At 38.1% G+C, this 14,770-nt stretch overlaps 1 pseudogene; it reads right to left on the bottom strand.

Moving 5' to 3' along the window:
* LOC149182636 (uncharacterized) overlaps nucleotides 1–5,727 on the bottom strand; it is a 51,079-nt pseudogene extending 45,352 nt beyond the window's left edge.
* Between the last annotated feature and the right edge of the window lie 9,043 nt (nucleotides 5,728–14,770).

Genomic DNA, 14,770 nt, shown 5'->3' with positions numbered 1-14,770 from the left:
TGTGGACCAAAATTGTTAGTGTTGTGCAATGACTCTAGGATTTCAACCCCTTTTTCAAGCCCAAAGCCTAGGTCATTGCCCAGAATTAATTCATCTCTTCAAATCAGTAAATTAACATGGAAATGAAAGTACTAAAGCAAATACTTTTTCAAGACCTTGACTAGATCCCTACTAGCCATGACAGACATTTCATCAAACATATCATCGACATGTAATCTATAGGTGTAAATAACATAGTTAAGCGTAGGGATCTCATACTTATCTGAAAATCTCTATGAATCATTGTTTCCTCATCCCATTTGCTGCATTATCATCTATTAAGTCATAGGCACATTATCCATCCACATATAGGTAAAACCATGCTGAGAGCCATACATAAATGTTGCCATAAAATGTGCATATAACTAGCATAACAGGAACATAAATACAATAAGCATATCAACCATCAAATCCATAAATGCATCAATACCTTTACACATGAAAATTAGGGGAATGGATTTCTCATTAATGAATGCAATGAACCAACCGAAGATGAGACTAACGTGTTCCATCCAACCTTAGAATGGCTAAGCCAAATCTCTCTTAATCCATTCACCCCCGTGCCATATTCCAAGCATGAATGTTGGATCTCATAGAACACATCAATCAAAACTCATCCAGGGCTTCCAGAGGCCATCCACCTCAACCCATCAAATAGTGATTCCACCTCACGGTTGGACATCACCAAAACCATCATCAGATTGGTCTCTATCCCAACCATCCAGGGCTTCAGAGTGTTTTTCCAACCCGGCTACGGGACTAGTAACTCAACCCACAAATTTTACCGAGCTCCAGAGTGTTTGTCCAACCAAGGCTATGGGACTAGTTACTCAACCCACCAAGGGATCTAGAGCATTTTTCCAACCTAGGCTATGGGACTAGTAACTCAACCTAACTTTTTATAGGGCTCCAGAGAATTTGTCCAACCAAGGCTACGGGACTAGTAACTCAACCCAAGCTAATGAAACATGAGAACCAATCAAAAACACAACAAGGAAATAAACCCACAATCACATAGCTATCTAGGAAATGACAATGCTAGGCAATCCACTGTCAATCCCAACCATCGTCAATGCCTAATGATAGATCACAACCAACAAACCAGATGCATATGCCATGCATGCCAAAACTAGTGAAGAAACCATACATGCAACTTAGTACCTACAAACAAATTTGATGTAGTTTCTGATGTCGATGCCTTGTTACACTTTCCTACTCTTTCCTTTGCCTTCTTTCTCCAAGAATCCAAGTATACAACACTCTCCAAGAGTGCTCCAAGAAAAATCTAAGTGTCCAAGAGTATGAGACTAGAAGAAAAATTTGAGAGAGTTCCAACACTAAACTAACAAAAGGTTACCAACTGATCCTCATAAGCCTTTTTATGAATGAGACCTCTATTTTCTTCATTTTCCATTATTTTCCTCCATTTTCCTCCTCAGATGAAACATGTGACCTTTCACCTCCTTTTTATCCTAATTTCCATTATTTTCATAAATAAATGTGCCAAAATGACTTTTAATGCCTTAGCCATTTCCTTTGCTAATTTCCTTAGCCATAAACAATCAAATGAACACACCCTAGGATGTCTTGCCCAACATTCAGCTTGGAATAAGTGTCCCAGTCATCTGTGGTTATTGTTTTTAACATTTATTACATGGAATTCTCACCAGGGTTGTTACAGAATCCTCAACCTTTGGGGACACCATGCTTGCTGTTCAATCACACATATACCTTAGAAACCTGCTAAAAGAAGACATACTTCTTATGGATCTTTATAACACAGCTCGATGTGGTATTTACAATGAAATATCTTCTCAAGGCATACCATCATGACAACATAACAACATACCGCATAGTGGAGCTTTATAACACAGCTCATTACAGTATTTACATCCATACACGAGTGTACATATAACAACATCATCAAAATATATATTCCAAAACATATGCCAAATGATCTATCAAAACATATATCAAACATATAATAACATCATATCTAAGCATATATATCAAAACATCATATAACATATATCAACCATCATAAATCATATATCGATCACCATAAAGCATATACTAAACCGACATAAATACTAAACCACCATGAAGCATATACTAATCCATCATAAGAAAATACTAAACCACCATAAAGCAACTACCAACCACCATAAGCAATCACCAAACTGCCATATCAAATCAACTTTGCCTCAACTGGAAAACAAGGAAGAATACATGACCCGCATCTGATCCGCCATCTCCCATGTAGCTTCATCGAGCCTAAAGTGCTTCCATTGCACTTTAAATTGCTATATTGCTCAGTTCTGGAGCATGAGCACCTTTTTCTATAATATATAATGAGGCTCCGACTGGAATTCTCCATCTAGTTCCACCTGCAATACAGACTAGTCAATCACATGATCAATATCTTTAACATACTTCTTAAGAAATGAGACATGGAAAACATCATGGAATTTCATTGTTAGAGGTAGTGCAAGTCAATAGGCTACTGGCCCAATCCGCTCAATAATATTGAAGGGTCCACAAAACCATGGTGCCAACTTGGCACATGAGCCAATCTACAAGGAGATCTTCTTCTATTTGATGTGCAAGTACACATGTTCCCCAACCTGGAACTCCTTAAACAACCTATTCCTGTCTTCATAAATATTCTGCCTATCCTGTGCTTCCTTGAGATTCTTCTTGATCACCTACATCTCTTGTTCCATGTCTGCCAACATATCTTGTCCAATCAATACTCTGCTAACTGGATCACTTCAACTAGTGGAAGTGTTACAACTTCACCCATAAAATAGATCAAAAGGACTAATCCTTGGTGAATCCTGATTATTGTTGTTGTATGCAAACTCTACCAAAGGGAGATAATCTTCCCACTTGCACTGCTAATGCATCGCATACATCCTCAACATTTCCTCTAATATCCTGTTGACCCTCTCTGTTTGTCCATTTGTCTGCGGGTGATAAGCTGTGTTGAAGATCAACTCTATGCCCAAACCTACAAATAACTCCTTCCAAAACTTGGAAGTGAACTTCGCATCCCTGTCTGACACAATATTCTTTGGGACACCATGTAGTCTAACTACATCTCTGATGAATACTTGTGCCACATCACTAGCTGAGAATGTAGACTTTATCGACACAAAGTTTGCAACCTTTGTTAACCTATCCACAATGACCATGATGGAATCATTCTGCTTCATTGTCTTTGGAAACCCTATTATGAAATCCATGGAAATGACCTCCCATTTCCATTCTAGAATCGCAATCGGTTGTAGCAGTCCACCTAGATGTTTACACACTATCTTCACTCACTGACAACCAAATCATATAGCCACAAACTCTGCTACATCCCTCTTTAGATTCGACCAATAGTAATATCTCTTCACGAATGTCAGTGTCTTCTAGTAACTTGGGTGACCTGAATATGGTTTCACATGAAACTCCCTCAATATCACCTTCTTGAGATCACTGCCATCCGACACATATATCCTGTCTTAGAACTTGACCAATCCATCTGCTGCAAGACAATAGTCCAAGTCTTGTGCACCTGCACCTGTACCTGTACCACTACCTATACATGTACATGTACTTGTACCTATACCATCACCTATACCTGTACCATCACCTGCACCTATACCTATACTCTGTTGCAACTTGTGCACAATCTCCATATATGTAACATTGTGTTGTCTTGCCCATAAGAGCTCATAGCTGCCAAGTGATTCAACTGTACCTGGATGCTAAGAGCATATACCACTCAGTTCTCCTTGCCTATGATGTATCTGATCTTGAAGTCAAACTCATTGATCATAGCCAACAATCGAGCTTGCCTAACTTTTAGATTCAGCTGGTCAAACAAATACTTCAATCCAATGTGATCACTCATAAGAAAAAACCACCTGCCAAGAAGATAGTGTCTCCACATCTTCGATGCATGTATAATCACTGCCAACTCGAGATCATGCATGGGATGTTTCTTCTTGCGCTTGTTTAGTTTCTGGGACCCATAACATACCACCTGTCCATCCTGCATAAGGACTCCACCAAGCCCTCTCTTGCAAGCATCTATACATACTACAAACTCTTTGTCTGGATCTACAATCTATAGTACTGGTGCATGTGTCAACAACTACTTAAGCTAAAGCTAGCCTCACACTCCTCAGTCCATTCAAACTTCTTACCTTTCCTCTGCAATGATGTGATAGGATGACCAATCTGCGAGAAGTTCCTGATGAACATCCTATAGTAGCTTTCTAGACCCATGAAAGATCTCACCTCATCCATACTCTTAGGAGCTACCCACTCCATGATGATCCTTATCTTCTCTAGATCTACTGCAATTATTTCCTTGGAGACAACACGTCCCAAGTAGTGCACCTTAGTCTGAAAGAAACTACACTTACTAAGCTTAGCATACAATTGATGCTCTCTCAACAACCTCAATGCTGCTGCTAAATGTTCAGCATGCTCTTCCTCTTTCTTAGAATATACCAGTATATAATCAATGAACACAATAGCAAACTTATCCAAATATGGATGCAACACACTATTCATCAAACAAATGAACGTAGATGGAGCATTAGTTAAGCCAAATGGAACCACAACAAACTCATAATGACCATAACTGATCTTGAACACAGTCTTGTATATGTCGTACTCTTTGATGCATACCTGATGGTATCTGGATCTCAAGTCAATCTTCAAGAACACTTCTTCTCCCTTCAACTGATCAAACAAGTCATCAATCCTTAGCAAAGGGTACCTGTTCTTGATAGTCGCTTTGTTCAATTGCATGTAATCAATGCATAATATGAGGGTGCCATATTTCTTCCTCACAAACAAGACCAGCCAAGGTGATACACTTGGCCTAATGTATCCCTTGTCCAACATCTCCTTCAACTGTAATTTTACCAACTCAGGTATGCTCATCCTATAAGGTGATTTCGATGTTGGAGTTTCCCCTGGCACTAACTCAGTAGAAATGTATACCTCCCTATGAGGTGGAAACTTTGTAATTTCCTCAAGAAATACATCCCTGAACTATTGTAAAACCGGGTACTTATTCAACACATCTACATCCTCAACCTCCTTACCCTTATCACTATAAATATGTACTGCAAATAGCTTGCACCCTTTCCCATAGCTACGCTTTGCTTGCATTGTTCTCAACATCCTAATTGATGTGGATTTCTTCTTACCTTGCAAGTCTCTATTGTCATCAATACATTCAATAGCTTTGTCATAGCAGTCAACCTTAGTTCTATGTAAATATAACCAATCCATTCCCAATAGCATATTGTATGAACCCAACGGTAGTACATTTAGATGTGCTACTGTAGGCATACCATTTAAGTCAAATGTGAAAGCTCTTACCCAATGATGCACTCGCTTCTTTGTACCTGTAGCTAACTGAACTAACCAAGATTTTGCATGCAATTCCTTAATTAAAACACACTTATCCATTAAGTCAGGACTAACATAGCTATAATTAGATCTAGGGTCAATCAAAATAGAAATAATTTGATCACAAATCTTACCTTCCATCTCAATGATATATGCTTGAAGCTCTACTTGTTTTTTATCCAAGGCTACATAGATACATGGAATACTCTGACCAACATCTCCAATAGTCCGTGCCTCTTGCACACTGTATATCTGAGGTCTACCATTCATGTACTGTGGACAATCATTCCTGCGATGATCTCCTCCACAAGTCCAACATTGCACATGCTCCTTATTTTGATCCTTAGATCTATATCCCTATCCTATATATGATGCAACATTCTCCTTGTTAGTCGAATCTTGTGGTCTTACTCGCTTCTTGTCCCATTTTCCTTTGTTCTTTTTTTTACCCCTCCAATCTAGCTTCGTCTTAGTTCAACGCTTCAATTGTTCATAACAATGCTTTAGTTTTCTAATAGCCTCCTCCAATGATCTAAGCTCATCAAACTCAATCCTATCTTTGAATGCAACTTGTAACCCACTAAAAAATCTCTGAATCTTAGCCTTCTCCTCCTTGAGGTAAGGCACATAACTCAAAAGTTCCAAGAACTTACTGGTGTACTCATCATCTGTCATGGATCCCATCTTTAGTTCATAAAAATATTTTTCCTTGTCATCAAAGTATATCTCCGACATATACTTCTTCTTGAATAACCGCTCAAATTCACTCCAAGTCAGATTTTCTTCATTTATGTCCCTAACAGTCTTCACGTCTTCCCACCAGATGTCTTCTTTACCTTTAATACTAAAAGTAGCCACTACAGCTTTCATGTTCTTCGAGTACTCATGCAACTTGAAGAATTTCTTCATACCAAGCAGCCATGCTTCTACATCCTATGATCTCTTTATCTCTGCATCAAAAGTAGGTGTGTTTTCATTCTTAAATTCATCCGTAAAGTATCCCCTATCATTCCTCCTATAAGGATGATACCGATGACGATCATAGTGCATACCTAAATCAAAACTAGAATCATACCCGTGTCTGTCCCTTCTCCTCTCCAGAGTGTCGAGCAATATGCCATCTCTCATTGTATCATCTCTATCTCAACGACCACCATACGATCTACTACCGTATGCTCCATTATTTTTATCTTCTTTCTCATGACTGGTCTATAGTGGTCCTTGTTGCTGCAAATCCGACAAGCTTTAAAGTATTACTGCATTCACCTCTGCTAACATTTCTTGTGACTGCATGATTCTGTCATTATTTTCCTTACAACTCCTTATCTCCTCCATTAAACTTCTCATTGTAACTACCCAGTCAGAGAGGTTCCCAACACCATACTCCTCTTCGGATTCATAGGGACAGTCTTTATAGTCAACCATCTTGCTAGCCATTTGATATTTCTTCATGCACTGCATAATGTCAGATTAACCAAATCACAATAAACCAATGTACCTTAGTATAGGTCGGGGAGGATACCTTGTCTACAAGACCACCAAATTGGCGTGATACATGTATAACATAATCATAACAACATATAGACATACGCAAGTAAATGTATTAACTCATAAACATTACTCTAACTAGGATCCAGTCATTAATGCAAGGCCATATCAGTAATTCATGTTATGACCTCATGCATGACAACAACCATCACTCCATTGTACACATTTCCACATGCAACCAACAAAATGCATAAGAAATGCCAAACTAACTACAAATACACATAACTGCATGTAGTCGAACATAATCAATCAATTCTTGTAATCAACCTAAAAGGCTGATGCATGTAATCAAGATATTAAAAAAAGAAACCTAACATACAAGGATGTAACTAGGTACCATGACATCAACATGTAAGTGACATATAATCCATACATAATCAATCACATACTCATTTCAAATACATTTCATGAAATTGATAACAAATTCTCTATGACAACCATATTACAAACCTAATCTGACATCAATCAATTGCAATAAGTATATAAGTGTAAGAGACACACATGAAATTGACATGCATGCATGACCAACACATAGCCCATCCAGTCCAAGTGGTGAACCATGCTCTGATACCACTCTGTAACACCCTCCTCCCACATCTACCCAAGCAACTGGCCAGCCAGGGTAAACATGTGATGAGAGGCCACTATGATATGATTCAACCTCCTAGGTCACCTTAAGGAAGTAGAACCAACGAAAACACACCATACATACATCCGACATCATTAACAGAACCCTTAGAAGACAAGTTAGCCACTCAGACAACTTGTCCCTAAGTCCCATTGTTGTTTTAGGTCTCTTGGGCCATAGTCTCTCTCATGTTATGGGCAAGGGAGTGAACAACAACCTAAAGTAGCTCTCATAGGTGTACCTGCCAGTGGTTGTGGACCAAAATTTTCAATGTTGTGCCATGGACTCCGAGATTTGAGCTGCTTTTTTAGGCCCAGAGCCTAGGTCACTGCCCAAAACTGATCTATCTCTTCAAATCAGTAAAGTAACATGGAAATTAAAGTACTAAAGCAAATACTTGTTCAAGACCTTGACTGGATATCTACTAGCCATGACATGAATTTCGTCAAACATATCATCGACATGTAATATACATGTGTAAATAACATAGTTAAGCATAGGGATATCATACTTATCTGAGAATCTCTATGAACCATTGTTTCCTCATGCCATTTTCTACATTATCATCTATTAGGTTATAGGCACATTATCCATTCACATACAAGTAAAGACATGCTAAGAGACATACATATCTGTTGTCATAAAATGTTAATATAACCAACATAATAGGAATAGAAATATAATAAGCATATCAGACATCAAATCCATAAACACATTAGTACCTTTACACAGGAAAATAAAGGGAATGGATTTCTCATTAATGAATGCAATGAACCAACTGGAGATGGGACTACCACGTTCCACCTGATCATAGAATGGATGAGCCAAATATCTCTTCATCCATTCACCCTCGTGCCATATTCCAAGCATGAATATGGGATCTCATAGGACATATTGTCCTCTGAAATAATTCTAGGTTAGGTAATTATGCCAAAGCATCTAAAATATTTTGTTGTTTTGAATTTATGGATGACCAATGTTTTAAGCTTATGTAAACATGTACTGCATCCTAAATTATTTGAATACAATAAAAGGGTTGATTCTTTAACTGTAAACAGTTATTTACATTTCAATAAATTTAGAAGGAATAATGATAAGAAGTTATGAACTTGAATCATTCAAACTGAATATTTCAAAGTTATCATAAAGAAAGATGTTAGTAAACCATGTTCACTGCCCAACAAAATGTATTTAAGTTTATGAATAAGTGACAATTAATTAATGTAGAGGAGTTTAATTTGGAGAATTAGTCAAATAAATTAATCTCTATAATATATTATAACTTAATAGGGATTTAAGATAGGTTGAAACTCAGTCCTATCTTACCCAAATTTCTTAAGTGAAAATAAATACACGCAAAAACAACAATATGTAATGAATAACTTAAGAAGAACTCACAAAGATGACAATTTGTTGAAGCAAATCCAAAATCCTTTTATTATATAAAAAAACTTCAGATACATGCAATTCTAGTAAAGAAAATCCCAAGGGTTCAACCCTTCATAATTCGATTTTGGAAGTATTTATACAAATTTGTTCCAAAATATCTAAAAACTGTTTTTACAATAATAGTGCAAAAAGATAGAGAAATAAAACTATTTCTTGTTGCTGTCACTATTTTCAAGGATTCTGGTGCTGATGTGAACTGATTAACCTGCTACTTTGCTGCTGATAATTGTTGATGACCCATGACTCATTTACCCCAATAACTTACACAACTCTTCCCACCTTTCTTCATCTGGAATTGTGCATTTAACCAATTTTCTGAATGTTTCATCTACATCAGTATATTTTTGGAAAGTTGGTTTAACCAAAAATAAATGATTTATCTCATGTTTGATGAATAAATCATAACTTAGGCCTTCCATAAAAGCCTTGCCTATGATTGTACCTTTAATCTTAGAAAATATGGATTTATCTTTGGTAATTGAATATAATTTTCTTTGATATTGTTCTAGATCAATCAATGTGTCTCCCATTCCCTGTAATCCAGGTAGTCCTTTCTAATGTAGTACAAAGAATTTTTTGTGAAACCTCTGGATACTGGATTCGAGGTTATGGCACTTGTTTTCCAATTGCAGCATCAAGTTTTTCTTAGTGAGAATCTTTCTCACTTCCAATATAGTCTTTGTCTTGTCCTCTATGTTAAATTCTTCTAGCTCATCTCTGGTTTTGGAATTCAAAACCCTTATCAATGTATTTTCTTTTCCTGGTTTTAAACCCAATTCCTTCTTTACATATACTATTACTCCTTTGGCTCTCTGCACTAATTCATCTTGTTCAAAGATGATCTCAATTGAAGGCCATATCTCAGTGATGGCTTCATTTATCTCTATCCATATGTTGTCTTTGTAGAAATTTTGAATAATTTAACACATATTCACAGAGATTATCCTGATCATACAATTATAAGCGGAACATGTACAATACATAATCTCCTCTATGTTGATCATCAATTTATAGAAGCAGAAACATTCACAGGTACACATAGAAGCATCAATCAAACTCATTAACACAGTATGTATCCTGGGGAAAGCATCTCGCTAAAAACCCCACACTGTTTGCATATTATATTGATTGAATCATGTCACAATACACAGCATAATACTTCTCACAAGTATCTCCACTTGTTACACACAATACAGCTCAGATCTGATCTCCAAATCTATTCCACTGCTTGCCTGCCTCTCCAGCTCAATACCTGCTCAAGAATTGATGAGAATGGCTTACAAAACTAGTATTTGACTTGCAAATAATCACTCACACTCTGTTGGACGTGAGCACAAGCTACAATTCTTGATATTGGCCAATTCATTGGCATACTCAATCCCTCTGATTGTGCAAATCATCATGCACAGCTATAGTCACAACTGATAGCAATCTGATCCTCTAACACCTGTCCCTTCTGAACTGAACATGCACTGACATGCAACTGAGTTAACTGATGTATTCTATAGTTGCATTATGAGTTAATAACTTGTGAATTAATTAATAACTAATTCACCCAACTCATCTCTAGTCTATTGATCAGTTAGACTAAATACAACTAGTTTAACAAAGCTAAACTTAACACAACTCTATCAACTGGACCTCTAGTCCACTAAACTCAAGTCACTTGAGTTCTAACTGAAGTCTTGCATGCAAATATTAGTCATCCCATAGGTAACCACGTATTTCCTTCTGGGATCTGCATGTACCACATCCGTAACTCATCTTGAAGTGCTCCAAGAGAATAAGACAAAGTTTATAGTCTAAATATTATTATGAGCTAATAATATTTGACTTTTCTATTTTTGACAGCCAGTCTAAAAATAGACTTTGATCACTCATACTGTGATCACTCACACTGTGGTCACCCACACTGTGGTCACCCACACTGTGGTCACCCACACTTTGATAAAAAATAGAACTTGCGCCATAATTTGCCTGTGGGCCCACTTAGTGAAGGTGACTCCTTTCCACTAAGCTCCATCATCTTGTTGCATTCTCAACAAGCATTTCTTGTTGCACACTTTTCAACACTCCCTCTCAACAAGAAAGGCTTCCTCTCAAACTCGATCCTGTAACTCTGGAATGTTCTCCATGCAACACATCTGGCCGGTCCACTTGCTCTGTCATCAAAGTCTCTGACTGCTATTGCCTCTGTCGACTGAAAACTCTGCATCTCTGTGCTTTTCAGTATCTGACTGCTCTAGCCTCTGTCACTTGATCTCTGACTGCATCCGTGCTGCTGCTGGTTCTATCTCCCAGCATTGCATCCGCACTGCACCTCCCAACTGACCTCCCTGTTGGGCTAGAAACACCCTCTGATGCTGAAGGTCTACCTGTTGCTGACAAGTGCTCCCTCTCTGACATCTGCGCTACTGCAACATCTCCATGCATCTCGCACCATTGCACACCTCTCTGTGCCACCTAGCACTATGCAAAACACTTGTGCCTCTAGCATTGCTGCAGCCTGCTAGCTATGCGCTATCCTGGGATTCCCTGCACTGTCGCTCTCTCTGCCACTCCATCCGCATCTGTCTCTACCTAATCAGTCAGTCCCTGCTACTACACATCTAGGGCTCCCATAGCAAGGTCTCATCCAAGAGGTTGGGTACCTCAAGGATCCTGCCCCTCCTCCTTGGGACAATCAATCCACATCACCCCACCTCCTACCTGGAGGTATGGCTGCATGCGATCCCTCAGCCCACCTGGCTCGAAGTTTCCCCCTACTAGAGGTCTCTGGATGAGTAGATGTCTCTACTCGATCTCCTTTCAACTTCCCCTATTGTGGCTCCTCCACAACCTCCTGAAGCTGCTGCACCAATCGTGGCTCCTCCACAATCGTCTGAGACTTCTTATGGATCTGCATGTTGAGAGGTAATATACGCTCCCTCTCAACCACCAAGTCTCCATCAATTGCCTCACTGCTCAAGGCTTTGCATGGATCTTGAACCTCAAGAGCATACAGGTTCTTGACCCGTGAACCCTCCTCTGACAGCGAAAGCATCGCACTTTTGATTTGTCAACCTTCTTCCCACCACTGGAAGAACAAGATTCGGAAAGAGAAACCTTCTCCTTCCCCTTCTTCACCTTACTCGCTAAGGCACAGTTCTCCTCATCCTGCATGGATGAAGAACCGTCTCTGGTGCTCATTCTAATCTCCTCCTGCATCAAATCCGACCATAGTCGTTCCAAATTTGGCAGTTTCTCCCTTCCATTCACTGAGTCCTGGTAGCTATGCCAACTCTTAGGAAGGTCAAGGAGTGCTAGACTCACCATCCTCATCCGACAGTCACCCCCACACTTCCCAGCTCATCCCGGCATTAGGTGAACTTCGTGAGATACTGGGGCATACTGTCTCCATTCTCACACTGAATGTTTCTGAGTTTTATCTCTTGCTTTGGAATTAAATTCGAATTCCACCAGCTCAAAAACTCAACTGCTTCCGATCTAGAATTCGTGAGAACAAAGTATTTCTTGTACAGAGATCGACTGTATGGGCATTCACCGGATATCTCACCTTCCAAAAGAAGGATGAATCCAGAGGCTACCTGGCCCGATCACAGACTCTACCTGAAGAAATAAAATGTAAACACTTCTTGAATAATAGATCTGATGATCAATACAACACTGATATCATGTAGAACTTCTTCTACAAATCAGCTCGCTCCGATACCATGTAGAAATTTTTCTACAATTATCTAGCTCTGATACCATATAGAAATTTTGAATAATTTAACACATATTCACAGAGATTATCCTGATCATACAATTATAAGTGGAACATGTATAATACATAATCTCCTCTACGTTGATCATCAATTTACAGAAGCAGAAACATTCACAGGTATACATAGAAGCATCAAGCAAACTCATTAACACAGTATGTATCCCGGGGAAAGCATCTCGCTAAAAACCCCACACTATCTGCATATTATATTGATTGAATCATGTAACAATACACAGCATAATACTTCTCACAAGTATCTCCACCTGTTACACACAATACAACTCATATCTGATCTCCAAATCTATTCCACTGCTTGCCTGCCTCTCCAGCTCAATACCTGCTCAAGAACTGATGAGAATGGCTTACCAAACTCATATTTGACCTGCAAATAATCACTCACACTCTGTTGGACGTGAGCACAAGCTACAATTCTTGATATTGGCCAATTCATTGGCATACTCAATCCCTTTTATTGTGCAAATCATCATGCACAACTATAGTCACAACTGATAGCAATCTGATCCTCTAACACCTGTCCCTGCTGAACTGAACATGCACTGACATGCAACTGAGTTAACTGATGTATTCTATAGTTGCATTATGAGTTAATAACTTGTGAATTAATTAATAACTAATTCACCCAACTCATCTCTAGTCTATTGATCAGTTAGACTAAATACAACTAGTTTAACAAAGCTAAACTGAACGCAACTCTATCAATTGCACCTCCAGTCCACTAAACTCAACTCACTTGAGTTCTAACTGAAGTCTTGCATGCAAATATTAGTCATCCCATAGGTAACCACGTATTTCCTTCTGGGATCTGCATGTACCACATCCGTAGCTCATCTTGAAGTGCTCCAAGAGAATAAGACAAAGTTTATAGTCTAAATATTATTATGAGCTAATAATATTTGACTTTTCTATTTTTGACAGCCAGTCTAAAAATAGACTTTGATCACTCATACTGTGGTCACCCACACTGTGATAAAAAATAGAACTTGCGCCATAATTTGCCTACGGGCCCACTTAGTGAAGGCGACTCCTTTCCACTAAGCTCCATCATCTTGTTGCATTCTCAACAAGCATTTCTTGTTGCACACTTTTCAACAGTCTTTAGCCTATGAGATGGTGTCATCTATGATAGATTGGTTTTCTAAAAATTCAATTCTCTATGTAAGCTTCTATATCTTTTGTAACTTAGCTAAATATACATTGTCAATCTTTAGTTTTTTCTCTTGTAAATTATTAAGCTAAGTTTTTAACTTATCGATTTCCCATCCCTTAATTGATAAATCTTCCATTTCTTTTGCAATGTCTATTGTTGGATCAGTTGATTGAGTGTCCACTACTGAAATGGTTGTTGATGTAGATGTTGAAATTGGTATAGTTGTCACTGGAACTGCTAAAAGAGAAACAATTTGTTCTTGGGTCCCCTATTGTTATTTTCTTTCAAAAACTTTTCAATCTCAGTCTCCATCTTTTCTATCTGTACATTTTGTTCCATTATGATTTTAAACATATTTTCTTTCTCTTGTTCTAGCTGGCCTATCTCTTTGGTCTATGGATCTTCTATAGAAGGGAGCTTTAGTTGTTTTCTTAAAGTTGCTATGTCTGCATTCTTGTTTCTGATTACTTCTTCTGCTACATTGAAATTGGTAGGATCATATCCCAACTTTACTATTAAATCTTCTAAAGATTTAATCCTTGTATCTTTAGCTAGGGAAGATATTTTATCTATCTTCAACTGAGACTGAATGTTTTCTAGTGATGCTTGTAGCTTTGATACTGCCATAGATGAACTGGTAAGAGAATAATATATCATTTTACCAGATTGTTCATGTAAATCAATCTGGTCAATAGGATGAATCAATTTTGTATCAAAAGAAAATACTGATTTGGTGTAATCATCTACACTTTTA

Source organism: Pinus tabuliformis, chromosome 3_2 (assembly GCF_031772625.1).
Source record: "Pinus tabuliformis cultivar Carrire ecotype Pingquan chromosome 3_2, CPIR1, whole genome shotgun sequence".
Classification (NCBI taxonomy): domain Eukaryota; kingdom Viridiplantae; phylum Streptophyta; class Pinopsida; order Pinales; family Pinaceae; genus Pinus; species Pinus tabuliformis.
This window is presented reverse-complemented; position numbering and strand designations above follow the sequence as displayed.